Here is a 9,282-nt window from a genome sequence, read left to right as displayed (position 1 = left end):
CCCCCCCACACACCAGAAGCAGAGTCCTACCTTGACAAAGAGTTAGAAAGTCAAGCAGTTGGTTGGGAAGATGAGCTAACAGTGTAAAATAAACTCAGACTAAAGAATCTTACTTTATTAACAAAGAACAAAACATACAACCAGAAAAAGACAACAAAGTCAAAGCTCCTACATCAAAAGCTTCCAAGAAAAATATGAATTGGTCACAGGTCATTGGAAGAGCTCAAAAAGGATTTTGAAAATCACGAAAAAGTCTGCTAAATAAGACCCTAAAAAATGACTAACCCAAATGGAAAAAGAGGTCCAAAAAACTGATGAGGAGAAGAATGCTTTAAAAAGCAGAATTGGTGAAATGAAAAAGGAGGTCCTAAAAGCTCACTGAAGAAAATAATTCCTTAAAAAATTAGAATGGAGCAAATGAAAGCTAATGACTTTATGAGAAAACAAGATATTATCAAACAGAATGAAAAGAATGAAAAAACAGAAGACAATGTGAATATCTCACAGGAAAAACTACTAACCTGGAAAACAGATCTAAGAGAGATAATTTAAAAATTATTGGACTACTTGAAAGCCACGATCAAAGAAATAGCCTAGAAATCACCTATCAAGAAATTATCAAGGAAAACTACCCTAATATTCTAGAACCAGAGGGTAAAACAGAAATGGAAAGAATCCACAAATTGCCACTTGAAAAAGATCCCAAAAGAGGGGAACAGTCAAGATGGCAGAGTAGAAATAGGACCTCCACAGGACTCTGGCTTCCACCTCCTCCAATTCATGTAAAAGGTGACTCTGAAGAAACTTTGGAGCTACAGAACCCACAAAATGACACAGAGAAGCTAACCTCCCACTGAGGACAGCCCGGCAAGCTGGCAGTAAGGGGCCAGAGCAGTGCTCTGGGAACCGAGCCCAGCCACTCCGGAGCTGAGGTTTTAGCCACCCCAGCTGGAGGGACTTTAGAATACCAGCAGCTATGGCAGTTTCTAGAATTATCAACACATAGAGGCTAAGGACAAAGTGAGAGGTCAGTGCAGTGTGGACTTTGGGACCAGTAATTGGGAGTGTGGTCGGCTTTTGCCCCCTGGGCAAAAAGCGGCTGAGGCACAGTGCCCATGCAGCCACATCCACGTGGCAGCTTCAGCTCCTAGGCTGCAGATTGTAGGGTGAGTGGGCAACCAGTCTGAGGGGTAATCACTCTTGCTTTAACCTGCTTGGATATGGATTGCGGTCTAGAGTGAAGGTCCTGGGGTGTGTGACCAGATTGCCAGAGCGTGTGGAGGCTTCAGAGAGGGCACCCAACTAATACATTCTGCAGCTGAGAAAACCCCAGTGATTTGGGACGAAGCTCCCCTGTCTGGTAGCAGAGTCCTACTATGGCAAAAAGTCAAGTAATTGAGTGGCAACATAAGAAACAAGGGAAGCAAAGCAAGCAGAGCAACCCAACTTTACACTCCTATTTTGGGGACAAAAAGGATCAAAGCATGGAACAGGAGTAAGACAGGGAAGTCAGAACTCCTGCACCAGAAGCTTCCAAGAAAAATATGAACTGGTTACAGGCCATACAGGAGCTTAAGAAGGATTTTGAAAACCAAATAAGAGAGGTGGAGGAGAAATTGGGAAGAGAAATGAGAACGATGCAAGAAAATCACGAAAAAAGAGTCAACAATCTGACTGAAGAAAATAATACCTTAAAAAAATAGACTAACTCAAATGGCAAAAGAGGCTCAAAAAGGCAACGAGGAGAAGAATGCCTTAAAAAGCTTAATTTGCCAGATGGAAAAAGAATCTCAAAAGCTCACTGAAGAGAATCATTCCTTCATAATTAGATTGGAGCAAATGGAAGCTAGAGACTTTATGAGAAATCAAGATACTATTAAACAGATCCAAACAAATGAAAAAATAGAAGGGAATGTGAAATATCTATGATATAGATATTTCAAATAGATCAAATAGATCCAGGAGAGATAATGTAAAAATTATTGGACTACCTGAAAGCCACAATCAAAAAAAAGAACCTAGAAATCATCCTTCAAGAAATTCTCAAGGAAAATTGCCCTGATGTTTTAGAACCTGATGGCAAAACAGAGGTTGAAAGAATCCACCGATCACCTCCTAAAAAGATCCCAAAAAGAAAACTCCTACGAATATTATAGCCAGGTTCTGGAATTCCCAGATCAAGGAGAAAATATTACAAGCAGCCAGGAAGAAACAATTTGAATATTGTGGAAACACAATCAGGATAACACAGGATCTGGCAGCTTCTACACTGAGGGATTGAAGGACTTGGAATATAATATTCTGGAGATCAAAGGAGCTGGGATTAAACCCAAGAATCACCTATCCAGCAAAACTGAGTATCATGTTTCAGGGGAAAATATGGTCATTCAGTGGAATAGAGGACTTGAAGAAAAAACCAGAGTTGAATAGATAATTTGACATTTAGATACAAGAAGCAAGAGAAGCATGAGAAGCTAGACAGGGAAAAGAAATCATAAGGAACTTATCAAAGTTGAACTATTTGCATCCTTACATGGAAAAATGATAATTGTAACTGATGAAGCTTTTCTCAGTATGAGAATAGTTGAAGGGAATAGAAATGTATGTGTATACACACACACACACACACATATGTCTATATAGGAGGGTATGTGGGCATATGAATACACATGTGAATGTGTGTATATATGTTTACAGGTATACATAAGATAGAGGGCACAGGACCAATTTAATAGGAAGGGATGATACTTAAAAGGTGAAATTAAGAGGTGAGAGAGGAATATAATGAAAGGAGATGGGGAGAGACAGAATGGGGTAAACTATCTCATACAGAAGAGGCAAGGGAAAATGGTTACAATGGAGGGGAAGAACAGGAAGGCAAAAGGGAATGGGTCAACCTTATTCTCATTTAATTTGGTTTAGGGAGGGAATGACATATACACTAAACAGGGTATCTCACCCTACAAGAGAGTAGGGGGGAAGGGGATGAGAGGGGGCATGATGGAAGGGAGGACAGGCTGGGGGGAAGGGAAGTTGGAAGCACCCACTTTTGAAAAGGGACAGGATCAAAGTAGAGAACAGAACAAGTGGGAGGTGGGATAGAAGGGAGGGAAATACAGTCAGTCTTTTACAATATATCCACTATGGAAATGTTTTGCATAGCTACATATGTACAACCTATACTGAATTACTTATCTTCCCAGTAAGGGTGGGTGATAAGGGAGGAAGGGAATGAATCTGGAATTCAAAGTTTTAATATCAAATAATATAAGTATATGTGTGTGTTAAAAACATATATAATAGTATATGTATACTATTAATATTATTTTACATGTAACTGGGAAATAAGAGATACAGGCACTGGGGCATAGAGATCCACCGTGCCCTACTGGAAAGTCGGAGGGGGTATGGGAAAAGATATGGGAGAGAGCAGATTGGAGGAGGGTATATCCAGTGGGATCGCTATTTCAGGGTGGTGGGTAGGGGAAAAACGGGGAGAAAATAGGTAACTCAAAATCTTGTGGAAATGAATAATATAAACTAGAAGTTAATAAAGCATTTGATTAAAAAAAAGATCCCAAAAGAAAAACTCCTACGAATATTATAGTCAAATTCCAGAGTTCCCAGATCAAGGAGAAAATATTGCAAGCAGTTAGAAAGAAACAAATCTAGTATTGTGGAAACACAGCCAAGATAACACAAGATCTAGTAGCTTCAACATTAAAGGATCAGAGGCTTTGGAATACAATATTCTGGAGGTCAGAGGAGCTAGGATTAAAACCAAAAATCACCTACCCAGCAAAACTGAGCAGGATAATACTTCAAGGAAAAAGTAGGCATTCAATGAAATAGAGAACTTCCAAGAATTCCTGATGAAAAGACCAGAGCTGATAGAAAATCTGACCTTGAAATACAAGAAGCAAGAGCAGCATAAAAAGGTAAACAGGAAAGGGAAACCATAAGGGACTTATTAAAGTTGAACTGCTTACATTCCTGCATGGAAAGATGGTATTTGTAACTCATGAGACCTTTCTCAGTATTAGGGTAGTTGGAGGAAATAGATAGATAGACAGACAGACAGATGGCACAGAGTGATCTGAATATGAAGGGATGTATCTAAAAAATAAAATTAAAAGGTGAGAAAGGAACATATTTGGAGAAGGAGAAAGGGAGGGTTAGAATGGGGTAAATTATCTCACATAAAAGAGGCAAGAAAAAGGTTTCATAATGGAGGGGAAGAGGGGGCAGGTGAGAGGGAATGAGTGAACCTTACTCTCACCAGATTTGGCTTAAGGATGGAATAATATCCACACTCAATTGGGCATCTTACCTACAGGAAAGTAAGAGGGAAGGGGCAAAAGGAGGTGGGGGATGATAGAAGGGAGGGCAGATTGAAAGAGGGGGAAGAGTTAGAAGCAAACACTTTTTAAAAGTCAAAAGAGAATATAGAATAAGTGGTGGATGGGATAGGATGGAGGGAAATATAGTTAGTTTTTCGCAACATGACTACTATGGAAATGTTTTGCATAACTACACATGTATAACCTATATGGAATTGCTTGCCTTCTCAATGAAGGTGGGTGAGGAGGGAAGAAGGGAGGAAATTTGGAACTCAAAGTTTTAAAAACAAATGTTAAAAATTGTTTTTACATGTAATTGGGAAATCAGATATATAGGTAATGGGGTACAGAAATCTATTTTGCCCTACAAGAAAATAGAAGGGAAGGGGATAAGGGGTGGGGAGGGAAATAAAAGGGAGAGAGACTGAGGAAAGGGGTAATCAGAATGCATGCCATTTTGGAGGGGGGAGGGAGAGATGGGGAGAAAATTTGGAACTCATAATCTTGTGGAAATGAATGTTAAAAACTAAAAAATTACAAAAGGAAAACTGCTCAGATCTCTTAGAACCAGAGTAAAGTAGAAATAGAATCTACCAGTCACCTCTTACAAGAAATCCTCCCTGAAAAAAAAAAAGAAATCCCCAAATGAAAACTCTCAGAAATATTGTAAATCCAGAGCTTCTAGGTCAAATAAAAAATACTGCAAACAGTCATAAAGAAACAATTCAATTACTAATAGACAGCATCACATGATTCAGCAGCCACCATTCTGAAGGAGCAGAGAATCTGGAACACAATATTTCAGAAGGCAAATGATACAGGCCTACAGCCAAGAATAACTTACTCCACAAAAATTAATATAAACCTATAGGAGGAAAAAACAGAGCTTTAATGAAAAAGATGATTTCTAAGCATTCCTGATAAAAAGAGCTATGTAGAAACTCTGAAGTTCAAAATTAAAAGAAACATAAAAGTAAACATGAACAATGATAAATGAAAAATAAACTGTTTACATTATGATAAAGGAAGATAATACTTGCCCCCTCTGATCTTTATCATCATCAATGCTCATAGAGGGAGTCTTAATTAGACAATGCATGGGAGTGATTCTGTTAAGTCTTGATGATTTTAGGAGAATGGAAAGAAAGAGGAAAAGAATTCCTTAGGGGTAAGGATGATGGCTGAGGAGAAGGGAAAGGAAGGTTAGGGAAAATGATCTTACAAAAGCAGAGCTTGCAAGAAGACATTTATACAAACAAGGAAGGGAGGAACAGGAGGGTGGATACCTGATACTCTTTCTCATCTGACCTGGCCAAAGGAGGTTAAGAACACACACACACAGAACTGAATACTGAAATACACCTCATTCAACATGGAATTAGGAATGAAAGGAGAAGAGAGAATTTAAAAAGGAATTAAAAGGAGGGCAAATTAAGGGAGGAATTAGTCCTAAGTATGTACAAAAATATAGCTTTTTGAGGTGGCAAAGGATGGGAATCTGAATGTCCACAAACAGGGGGATGCCTTAGGAAGTTATGGCCTATAAATGTGATGGAATACTATACTATGGGGAATGATCAAGGGGATGGTTTTGGAGGTGATGAATGGATTTAAGGGATTAGATCTGGTTAAGAACTATGGACAGAGGTTCACAAAATCATTCAGAAGGCAGCAACAAAAACATACCAAAGAAAAAGAAAAGCAAGAAAGCAAAATGACCATCTGAAGAAACTTTACAAATAGCTCAGGAAAAGAAGGAAAGTGAAAGGTTAGGGAAAATGAGAAAGACATACCTAATTGAATGCAGAATTCCAAAGAACAGCAAGGAGAGATGAGATTTTCTTAAATGGGTAATACACAAAAATAAAACAATAGAATGCAAAAGACAAGAGATCTCTTCAAGAAAATTAGATATCAAGGGATCATTTCATACAAAAATGGGCATGATAAAAGACAAAAATGCTAGAGACTTAATAGAAGCAGAAGAGATTGAGAGGTGACATGAATACACAAAAGAACTATATAAGAAAGATCTTAACATTATCAATAACCATGGCAATGTGGTTACTGATTTAGAGCCAGACATCCTAGAGAATGAAGTCAAATGGGCCTCAGGAAGCACTGCTAATAATAAGGCTAGTGGAGGTGATAGAATTCCAGCTGAGCTATTTAAAATCCTAAAAGATGATGTCGTTAAATTTTTGAACTCAATATGTCAGCAAATTTGAAAAACTTAACAGTAGCCACTGTCTAGGAAAAGATCATTTCACATTCCACTCCTAAAGAAAGGCAATGCCAAGGAAAGTTCAAATAACCAAACAATTGTGCATATTTTGCATGTCAGCAAGGTCTCACTTAAGATTCTGTAAGCTACGCTTCAGAAATATGTAAACTGAGAACTGACACAAGAACAGGTTAGTTTTCGAAGAGGCAGAGGACCTAGAGACCAAATTCCAAACATTCACTGTATTATGGAGAAAGTAAGGGAATTTCAGAAAAACATCTACTTATGCTTCATTGACTACACTAAAGCCTTTGTGTGGATCACAACAAAATGTGGAAAGTCCTCAAAGAGATGGGAGTACCAGGTCATCTTGTCTCCTGGAAGTCTGCATATAGGCCAAGAAGCATCAGTTAGAACTGAACATGGCAAAACTGAATGACTTAAAATTGGAAAATGAGTACAATACATATGTTGTCACCTTATTTAACTTACATGCAGAGTACATCATGTGAAACGAACGTCAGGCTGGGTGAAGAAAGGCCAGAATTAAGGTTGCCAGGAGAACTATCAATGATCTCAAATATGCAGATGATACCACTCAGAAAATGAAGGGGAATTAAGAAGCCTCTTGATGAGGGTGAAAGAGTAGAGCGTAAAAGGTGGCTTGAAGCTTAACATCAAAAAAACTAAGATCCTAGCAACTGGCCCCAACACTTCCTGGTAAATAGATGGAGAAGAAATGGAAGCAGCATAAGATTGTATATTCTTGGGTTCAAAGATCACTGCAGATGGCAACTGAAGCCAGGAAACTAAATGATGCTTGCTCCTTGGAAGGAAAACTATGGCAAATCTGGACACCATATTATGGAGCAGATACCTCATCTTGCCAACAAAGGCCCATATAGTCAAAGCCATGATTTTTCTAGTAGCAAAGTATGGCTGTGAGTTGGACTATAAGGAAAGATGACCATTGCAGGATCGACACTTTCAAACTGTGGTGCTGGAGAAGACTTTTGAGAGTTCCTTGGACAGCAAAGAGATTAAATCAGTCAATGTCTAAAGAAATTAATTCAGGCTATTCACTGGAAGGTCAAATACTGAAACTGAAGCTTAAATACTTTGGCCACACAATAAGAAGACAGAACTCAATGGAAAAGACCCTAATGTTGGCAAAGACTAAATGCAAAAGGAAAAGGGCAAAGGATGAAATGGAGAAATGTCAGAGAAACATAAACGTGGACAGACTTCAACTGAACAACAATGAAGATGATGATGAAAAATGCTGCTCACCTCTTGATAGAGATGGAGGACTCAAGAGTGCAGAAAAAGATACATTTCTGGACATGGACAATGTGGACATTTGTTTTATTTTACTTTATGTTTTTGTAATAGGGATTTTGTTTTTCATTCTCAAATAGGGGAGGAGAGAAGATTTTTGCTGATGGAAAAAAATGAAATTTTAAAAAATTCACAAGAGAGAAGCAAGTTCAGAATAAGACACAGAAAAGCAGGGCAGTGCTGGTCACCACCACTTCTGTGTAACATATATTTTAAAGAAACAAGCTGCTTGTAATGGATTTATGCTTCATATACCCATTTTATGACTTTTATATATGGAAATATTAATTTTTAAAATATTTTTCTAGTTCATAATAAAGCCATTTTTAATAAAAAGGGAGAGAATTATTTCTGGATTCCAAAATTACAAGATTTTCCTACACACCAATTAACCTACAGATTATCTAATTATTCAATACATGTAGAATAAAATTAATTCTATAATTTATCGCCCATTTATATATCTCACATATTACAGATTTTTAAGAACTTGCTGTCATGAGGGAAAATGTTGGTAAGCTGATGGGTAGTGGATGAAATGTTTTGGTGAAACTACTGATATTTCAAATGTTTCATGGAATAGGTAAATGCAAAGAGTCTCAGTTCATTTCTTCCACTGGCAGGCAGGGTACTAAAATAATGTTTAAAAATAAAAAATATAATAAAATAATGTTTTTGATTCATTGTTAGATTTGACTCAAGCTTCAGAGTTTTTAAAACAATTCTGATTCTAGAAGCAATCTAATGAGGTAAGTATCATCCTGATTTTGTAGGTGATAAAACTGAGGCTTAAAGTTTAATGTAATACACCTGGTTGGGGGTTGAAACAGTATTTAGGACTTTCTTGTCTGGCATTCTTTATGCTCCCAATAGGGAGCTAGTTTAAGAGCAGGGGTATGTATGAAGGTCGGAAATGGTCCCTGGGTGTTCTAGGAGTTCTACTATATATTAATTCTTGAGGTTCTTGAGTTGTACTGTACATGAATTCTTGAGGTAAATGCTAAGACCAAACAGAAGAAAGCCATACACTAAGACACAAACACGTACATTCATGGGCCAAAATAGTATCAATTGGGGCGGCTAGGTGGCACAGTGAGAAGAGCACAGGCCCTGAAGTCAGGAGGACCTCAGCTCAGGTCTGGCCTCAGACACTTAACACTTACTAGCCGTGTGACCTCGGGCAAGTCACTTAACCCCAACTGCCCCCCAAAAAGCAAAAACAAACAGACAAACAAAACAGCATCAATTAATTTGCCATACATGCCAGAAAGAGGCATACTTCTCAGTGTACTCCTAGGTGCTTAGTCACATACAGTGTCTCAAATTCAATGAAATTAGTTCATTTAAAAGATGGAAATACTTTAGAAGCGATTACCCACA

The sequence above is a fragment of the Petaurus breviceps genome, unplaced genomic scaffold (genome assembly GCF_028583685.1).
Source record: "Petaurus breviceps papuanus isolate PSGF00001 unplaced genomic scaffold, PetGlider_PUasm1.0 90903, whole genome shotgun sequence".
Taxonomy (NCBI): Eukaryota; Metazoa; Chordata; class Mammalia; order Diprotodontia; family Petauridae; genus Petaurus; species Petaurus breviceps.
Note: the sequence above shows the minus strand (reverse complement) of the source record.